Here is a 9232-nt window from a genome sequence, read left to right on the forward strand (position 1 = left end):
GTAATCATGATAATCCAATGTTATTTTCCTCATGTTCAAAAGTCATGCTTGTTTGACAAAATGCTTATGTAAATGATTTGTGCATAGCATCCTAATTGTAATGCTTTAAAATTGTGATATGATTCCTTTATTTATCCTATTGAGTCCTGGTGGTATTGTATACCCAAAATTTAGTTGCTTACTTAGTTTCCAGTCATTGTAGAATGATCTCGTAGTATCCCAAACATTCACATTTGAATAGTTAATAGAATCAGGGTGAGTTCAGTCAAGCTTAGTATAGTCTAGTAATCTGTGTTGGTTTAGTTGGTAGTAGGATTTAGCATCGAGCGAACCCAAAGATACTGTCAGTATAGGGTTTAACCCTTAGCAGCAATCCCTGAGTTACAAAACTATGTAGCCAGCGTAGGGTAAGTCGTCCTCCTGCCAGACTAGGATTGACGCAATCATATATATATATATTTTATGAGTCTTCCTGCCAGATTAGGGTTGACACAACATTGTTAGTATCTTGTGGTAAGGTGCTAACCCTTCCAATTGGGGTCACAAGTTGGACCCCAAATCAGTCTATAATCAGGGTATGTCAGTTAAAGAAACACTCCTAAAGTTACAGTTTCAGTCTCAGTAATTAGTAAAGAACTCAATTAGTTATACCAGAACATGGCCATCAGTTATCAGTTACTCAGCCATCAAAATTCAATATTCAGATTCTGTAGAATCTCAGATACACGATGTCTACCTATATACACAGCATTTCATATTCAGTATATTCAGTAGTTTCAGTTTTGCATGTACTCTCACCCAGCTACTTCATGATGTACATTCAATTAGTTATCATCTCATGGATATGAATCCATACATATCGGCCTAACCTCACCTAGCATAACAGTATATTCAAAGTACTGACATGTACTCTCTCTTTGTGCTATGATGTCTCATATCATAGGTTCGAATGCTCGGGTTCCTAACCGTGATTAGCTAGATCGGTTTATCAGTCGTAACTATAGTAGTGAGTCTTCATCCACCGAGGATGCGATATTTATTTATCCATTATATTATTTTAGTGTTTTAGTTATTTTAAACAGCATTTGTGAGTTAGTTGGGGCCTATCCCATCAACTATTTTATCTCAGATATTTAGAGGCTTTTTAGACATTATCAGTTAGCAGTTATTCTACAGATGTATTTAGTTTTGATTCAGTATTATAAACCTTATGGAATTATCAGTTTTACTTTTGAATATGTTTCATGAATTTTATTTAGTGCTCACAGTAGGTACTAGTCATGGGTTAGCTTGTGGCCCTTCAGGGTCATAAGCAGTATAGTCTCGAGGCGTTACAAACTTGATATCAAAGCCTAAGGTTCTAAAGTGTCCTAGGAAGTCTAAAAGTCACGTCAAGTAGAGTCTTGTGCATGGGAGTGTAGCGCGCCATGCTTATGGACAAGAGGCTATGAGTTGTTTTAGGAAAAATTCCTTTTTTCAGTATTCATATCGTGAAAGTGAGCATGAGCTCAAGTTAAAATCTCTATATAATTCAACTTTCCCTTCCATTTATTAAACATGCCTCCCAGGAAGACTAAATGGAAGAAGAACTAGGAACCAACCGGCACCTTCGCCCATACAGAAAGATCTAACTGAATGAGCACATTTCTCATGAAGAATTTGGAGCTACATTCACCACCCTAGCCCATTCCATGGCAGCTCAAAATGTTTGACTAGCTGTTTTTCAGGCCAACCCAGTGGCCAATACTACTGCAGCTAGAATTCGGGACTTTACCCGAATGAACCCTCCTTCATTTTTAGAGTGTAAGTTTGAGAAGGACCCACAGGAATTCCTTGACATGGTGCAAAATATAATTGAAATTACGGGGGTAGCTGCTAGTGAGAATGCCAAGTTAGCTGTCTATCAGTTGCAAGATGTAGTTCATACATGGTTTAAGCAGTAAAAGGTAGAGAGAGGCGCGGATGCAGGACCTATTTAATGGAAAGAGTTTTCTACTGCTATCTTAGATAGGTTCTTTCTGTTGGAGTTGAGAGAGGCTAAGGTGTTAAAGTTTATCAACCTGAGGTAGGCAATATAAGTGTGTAAGAATATTCCCTCAAGTTTACTCAGTTGGCCAGATATTCCCCTCATGTGGTAGCTAACAGCAGGTCTAAGATAAGTAGATTCATGTAGGGCGTATTTGATAGTGTGGTCAAGGAGTGTAGGACCACAATGTTGATTGAGGAGATCAACTTATCTAGGTTGATGGTCTATACTCAACAGATTGAGGAACATAAGACTAAGGAGAAATAGAGGGAGAGAAATAGGGTTAAAATAGGTAGTTTTAGTTTTGCTCAGCCAAAGTCAGAAAGAGGTAATCGTCCTCAGTTCTGCCAAAAATCTTCAGTCCCATCTCCGTCTTTGGCTAGTGCACTGATGCCCAAGTTCAGGGATGATAATAAGGATAGGGCATCAGGCTCTAAAACTCAGGGTAGTATAAACAGTGCACGAACAAATTCTCTTTGTCATAAATATAGTAGAAACTATCAAGGTGTTTGTAGAGCCGACAGTGACGTGTGTTTCAGGTGCAGTAAGCCAGTCCATAGAATCAAGAAGTATCCTCGGGTGGGTTCACAGAGTTAGTATAATCATCCCCCTGTTCAGTTCGGTTACCTGGCTTAGTAGGGTGCTGCTTCCAGTGCCACCAATGGGTAGCGCCCAAACAGGCTCTATGCACCTCAGTCCCGGCAGGATCAGGAGAGTTCTCCTGATGTGGTTACTGGTACATTACAAATCTATCATTTACATATTTATGCTTTGTTAGATCCTGGAGCTTCTATGTCTTTCGTAACTCCTTATATAGCTGTCAACTTTGGAGTCAGTCCTGAAATCTTAGTAGAGACTTTCTCAGTCTTTACCCTAGTGGGTAAGTCTGTCATTGCCCGATAGGTATACAAGACCTGTCCGGTTATAGTGTCGCAAAAATTTAATTCAGCAGATCTTGTAGAGCTAGATATGACTGATTTTGACGTTATTCTCGGCATGGATTGGCTCCATTCATGTTATGCTTTAGTTGATTGTAGAAACAAAGTAGTTTATTTTTATTTTTCAAATGAACCAGTCCTTGAATGGAGGGGTAGTACCACAGCACTTAAGGGTCAACTTATTTTGTACCTTAGAGCGGGAAGAATGATATCCAAGGGGTGTATTTACCATCTTGTCTGAGTCAAAGACTCAAATTCTGAGACTCCTAATCTTGAGTCAGTTTTAGTAGTGAGGGAATTTCCAGATGTGTTCCCTGAAGATTGTTTCGGAGTTCCTCTCAAAAGGGAAATTGACTTTGGAATAAACCTTCTTCCAGATACTCAACCTATCTCTATTCTGCCATACAAAATGGCTTCAGCCGAACTCAAAAAATTAAAAGAATAGTTGAAAGATCTCTTAAATAAGGGATTTATCAGGCCCAGTATTTCCGCATGGGGCGTACCAGTTCTATTCGTACGAAACAAATACAATTTTCTTAGGATGTGTATCGACTACCGCCAGTTGAACAAAGTCACAATCAAAAACAAACATCCATTTCCCAGAATTGATAACTTGTTCGACCAACTTTTGGGTGCTAGTTATTTCTCTAAGATAGACCTCAAATTTGGCTATTATCAGCTTAGAGTCAAAGAATGTGACATTCTAAAAATAGCTTTCAAAACTCGGTATGGTCACTTCGAGTTTCTAGTTATGTCCTCCAGTCTCATCAATGCCCTAGCAGCCTTCATGGACTTGATGAACCAAGTGTTCAAGCAGTACTTGTACATGTTCATCATAGTCTTCATTGATGATATTTTTGTCTACTCTCGTAACCAAAATGATCGTGTGAACCACCTCAGAATAGTATTACAGACTCTTAGATCCCATCAGTTGTTCACTAAATTTAGTAAGTTCAAATTTTGGCTATGATCGGTAGCTTTCCTTGTCCATATTATTTTTGGTGATGGCATTAGATTGGATCCTCAAAAGACCAAGGTGGTAAAAAATTAGCCCATACCTATCTCTCTATAAGATATCAGGAATTTCTTAGGTTTGGTGGGCTATTACCGATGATTTGTTGAACGATTATCGTCTATTGCATCCCCCATGTCTAGATTGACTCAGAAGAAAGTTAAGTTTCAGTGGTCAGATTCTTGTAGAAGAGTTTTTAGGAGTTGCAGACTCAACTCACCACAGCTCTAGTTTTGACATAGCCAGATGGTTCAGATGGATTTGTTATATACTATGATGCTTCCATAGTTGGTTTGGGGTGTGTTTTGATACAGAAGAGAAAGGTTGTGTCCTATGCATCTAGACAACTTAAGCCTCATGAGAAGAATTACCCTACTCATGATCTTGAGTTAGTATTTGTTGTGTTTGCCTTAAAGATTTGGAGACATTATTTGTATGGGGTGCATGTTGATGTGTTCACAGATCACAAGAGCTTGTAGTATATGTTTTTGCATAAAGATTTGAATCTGCGGCAGAAGAGGTGGTTAGAAATATTGAAGGATTATGATATGAGTATTTTGTAGCATCCAAGCAAGGCCAATGTAGTGGAAGATGCCTTAAGTAGATTTTCTATGGGTAATGCTGCTCATGTCGAGGGTGATAAGAAAAAAGTTGGTGCAGGAAGTTCATCAGCTTACCAGATTAGGTGTTCATTCAGTTGATTCAGTTGAGGGTAGTGTTTGGGTTCAGAATAGTTCAGAATCTTCTTTGGTTGCCGAAGTGAAAGAAAAGCAAGATAGGGATCCTAGTCTAGTGAAGCTGAAAGAGTCAGTCAGAGATTAGAAAGTAGAAGTTTTCTCCCAAGGGAGAGATGGTGTGTTATGTTGCCAGGGTAGACTATGTGTGTTATGTGTTGATGTGTTGAGACAGTGAATTCTTGTAGAAGCACATGGTGTGCGTAACTCTATTCATCCAGGGGTCATGAAGATATACCATGATCTGCAGGAAATCTATTGGTGGAGTGGGATGAAGAGAGATATTACAAAGTTTGTAACTAAGTTCTCCAAGTATCAGCAGGTTAATATTGAGCATCGGAAGCCTAGTGGGTCTATACAGGAGTTCAATATTCCCACATGGAAGTGGGAGGAAGTGAACATAGACTTTGTGACAGGTTTACCTCGTACTCGTCAGCATCGTGATTCTATTTGGATCATTGTTGATAGGATGACCAAATCAGCCTATTTCTCGTCAGTCCATACTTTTTATTCAGCCGAGGACTATGCCAAGCTCTATCTCAGAGATTTGGTTAGGTTTCACGGTGTTCCATTATATATCATCTCAGATAGAAGTACTTAGTTTACCTCTCACTTTTGGAAATCTCTTTAGAAGGGTATTGGTACCAGGTTCACCTCAGTACAGCCTTCCACCCTCAGACAGATGGTCAAGAAAAAAGGACCATTCAGACCCTTAAGGATAAGTTGAGAGCGTGTGTAGTCGACTTTACGGGCATTTGGGATAATTACTTGCTTTTGATTGAATTCGCGTATAATAACAGCTATCATTCCAGTATTTAGATGGCTCTGTTTGAGGCTCTATATGGAATGAGATATAAATCTCCAATTGGTTGATTTGAAATAGGATAAATCATGCTAGTAGGGCTTGACTTAGTGTTTGATGCTTTAGAGAATGTTTAATTGATCAGGGAGAGGCTTAAGGCAGCCCAGAGCTCACAGAAAACTTATGTAGATGTGAGAAGAAAAGATCTTGAGTTCAAGATTTTTGATTTTGTATACCTGAGATCTCTCCCAAGAAGGGAGTGAACAAGTTTGGTAAGAAGGAAAAGCTTAGTCCCTGATATGCTGGCCATTTTAGGATTTTGAGCCATTTTGGAAAGGTGGAGTATGAGTTTGAGTAGCCTGCAGAATTAGCATTAGTGCACCCAGTATTCCATATCTCCTTGTTAAAAAAGTGTATTGGAGACCCAACTGTAGTTATCCCCTTAGAGAGCGTAGATGTTCAGAACAGTCTTTCCTACAAGGAAATTCCAGTTGAAATTCTTGATCGACAAGTTCATAGACTAAGGAACAAAGAAGTTCCCTTAGTCAGAGTTCTTTAGACAAATTAGCCCGTTGAAGGATCCAATTAGGAAGTATAAGGAGATATGCAGACAAAGTATCCTCACCTTTTCTCCGCAAACTCAGACTCCACTTAAGGTAATACTCTTCTTAGAGTTTATCTTTTCAATGCTCAATTTCAGCTGCATATCATTCTCATGTCAATCATGCATTCATAGAACTAGTTTAGTCATGAATCATGTTTCAAAATCAGTCATGTACTCACGCTTTCATCATGTATATTCAGCATGTAATCTCAATCCCTTAGTGTTTTCAGCTTAATCAGTCTCACACCTTCGTGGATTGCTCGAGTGTAGCGTACTGATTCTTATCGATATTGGGTCAAAGAACTACCTTCCTGGAGCTACCTCCTTACTTAGATCGTTCGTTCCCCAATTCAAACTCGGATCAGTTGGCAAGTGGATTCCGTGCCCATGAAAAGAACAGGTTCAAGGTCACGATCAATTCCTTTTTCAAATCCTGCTGCAGCTGCACGAGGACGAATGTTCCAAGGAGGAGATATTGTAATACCCCAAAAAATTCAATCCAATGCTAAAGTAATGTTTCAAGCTCATGCGTAGTGCATTATGGTTCTTTGGTATCTTTATGAGTTAGTTTGATTCATATTAAGGTCTCAAATAACTCCCAGTTGTTAGGCGAATCAAAATAATCCTTACCGATTTAATTTCATATAAGAATGTTACTCTAGTCATTTTTAAATGACCATAACTTTTTCTCTACACAGAATTATCCAGCTCAAGACCCACAAAACTATAGGAAATTGAATAAGCTTTTCAACAATACCAAATTAGCCCAAATTTAATTCTCGAGTTAGAAGTTATGGCACTTTTAGTGAAATTAGTAGCTCAATACGAGCAGCACCACGTCGTGGTGACCCCAAGAATGGCACTCGTCAGTTTCAAATGAACCACCATGATACTACCGTTTCACGATGAAGTTTCAATTTGCAATTGACGTTTTCTAGTGAAGCACCGCGATAAGCATCACTTCGCAGACGAGCGCCAATTTGCACACATTAATTTTCAGAGATGTAATGAAATCCCATCATATCGCGTCAAAAGTGCATTTTCACACTTGTCCACGGGATATGCATGCAGTTAAAATCCAGTTACTCACTACACTGGCACTGCATCGAGGTGATGACCAAAATTGAGATTTTCAGTGACGAAAATTTAATTCTTTTTGGGGGCAGTTGGTTCTTTTTTCATGACCCTAATCAGTCCAAAACACGAGATTAAAGCCCTAATAACCTAATTAGTCATTATTTTATTTAAATTTCCTTAAATCAAGAACATTCTCTCTCAAATAGAAAACCCTAGCCTTCAAGATTCAAGATCAATTCCCAAGAAAACTTCTAAGAAACTTCAAGAATTCAACTACTCAAGTATGTTTGATGTTCATCCTTGAGTTTCCTTCTACCCTTGAAGTTCAAGAACCCCTTTTGCGAGATTTAAATTATGATTTATATTCTTAAATTGAGTTGTGTTCATGCATGTGTTGATTTTATGGTTTTTAGACCAAGAAGATTATGAGTTTCAAGTAAATAAACTAGTATGTGTGTTGATTCATGTATTCCTCATGTCATAATCCATGAATTGTGATGAATGTTGTAATCATGATAATCCCATGTTATTTTCTTCATGTTCAAGAGTCATGCTCCCCAAGTGTTTGACAAAATTCCTATATGAATGATTTGTGCATGACATCCTAATTGTAATGCTTTAAACTTGTGATATGGTTCCTTTATTTATGCTATCGAGTCCTGGGGGTATTGTATACCTGAAATTTAGTTGCTTACTTAGTTTCCAGTTGTAGTAGAATGATCTCGTAGTATCCTGAATAGTCATATTTGGATAGTTAATAGAATCAACGTGAGTTCACTAAAGCTTAGTACACTCTAGTGATCTGTGTCGATTCAGTTGGGAGTAGGATTCAGCATCGAGTAAACCTAGGGATAGAGTCATTCCTGTCAGTATAGGGTTCAACCCTTAGTAGCAATCCCCAAGTTACAGAACTATGTAGCCAGCGTAGGTTAAGTCGTCCTCCTGCCAGACTAGGGTTGACATAATCATATATATATTTCATAAATCTTCCTACCATATTAAGGTTGACACAGCATTGTTAGTATCCCGTGGCACGGTGCTAACACTCTTATAACTAGGGTCACAGGTTGGACCCCAAATCAGTCTATAATCGGGGTATGTCGGTTAAATGAACATTTCCATAGTTACAGTTTCAGTCTCAGTAATCAGTAAAGAACTTAGTCAGTTCTACAGGACCATGGCTATCAGTTATCAGTTACTTAGCCATCAGAATTCAGCACTTAGGTTTAGTAGAATCTCAGATACACACTGTATACCTATATATATAGTATTGCATGTTCAGTACGTTCAGTAGTTGCAGTTTTACATGTACTCTCTCCCAGTTACTTCATGATGTACATTCAGTCAGTTATCATCTCATGTATATGAATCCATGCATATCAGCCTAACCTCACCTTGCATACCTATATATTTAAAGTATTCATGCATACTCTCTCTTTGTGCTATGATGTCTCATATCATAGGTTTGGACGCTCAGGTTCCTGACCGTACTTATCCAGATCAGTCTATCAGTCGCGGCTATAGTGATGAGTCCTCATCTATTAGGGACATAATATTTATTTAACCATTATATTATTTCAATATTTCAGTTATTTCAGAGAGCAGTTGTGAGTTAGTTGGGGCCTGTCCCATCAACTCTTTTATCTCAGATGTTTAGAGGGTTTTCAGACATTATCACTTAATAGTTATTCTACATATATATTTAGTTTTAATTCAGTATTATGAACCTTATGTCATTATCAGTTTTACTTTTGCATATGTTTCATGAATATTATTCAGTGCTCACAATAGGTTCCAGTCATGGGTTAGCTTGTGGTTCTTTAGGGTCGTAAGCACCATATGTCGCCTAGGGTGTAGTCTCAAGGCATTACACTGCTGCAACAGATCTGGGTGCCGCTTTTGGTGGTATTGCTGGAGGAGTTGTTGATGTTGCTGGCAGTCATGCTGATGTTGATGCTGATCTTACTACCAGTCGTGATGATGAGCATATTGATGCTCAAGAAAAAATAAATATGTTTGAAATCACCGCTTATACTAGT

The sequence above is a fragment of the Capsicum annuum genome, chromosome 9, assembly GCF_002878395.1.
Source record: "Capsicum annuum cultivar UCD-10X-F1 chromosome 9, UCD10Xv1.1, whole genome shotgun sequence".
NCBI classification, from domain to species: Eukaryota; Viridiplantae; Streptophyta; class Magnoliopsida; order Solanales; family Solanaceae; genus Capsicum; species Capsicum annuum.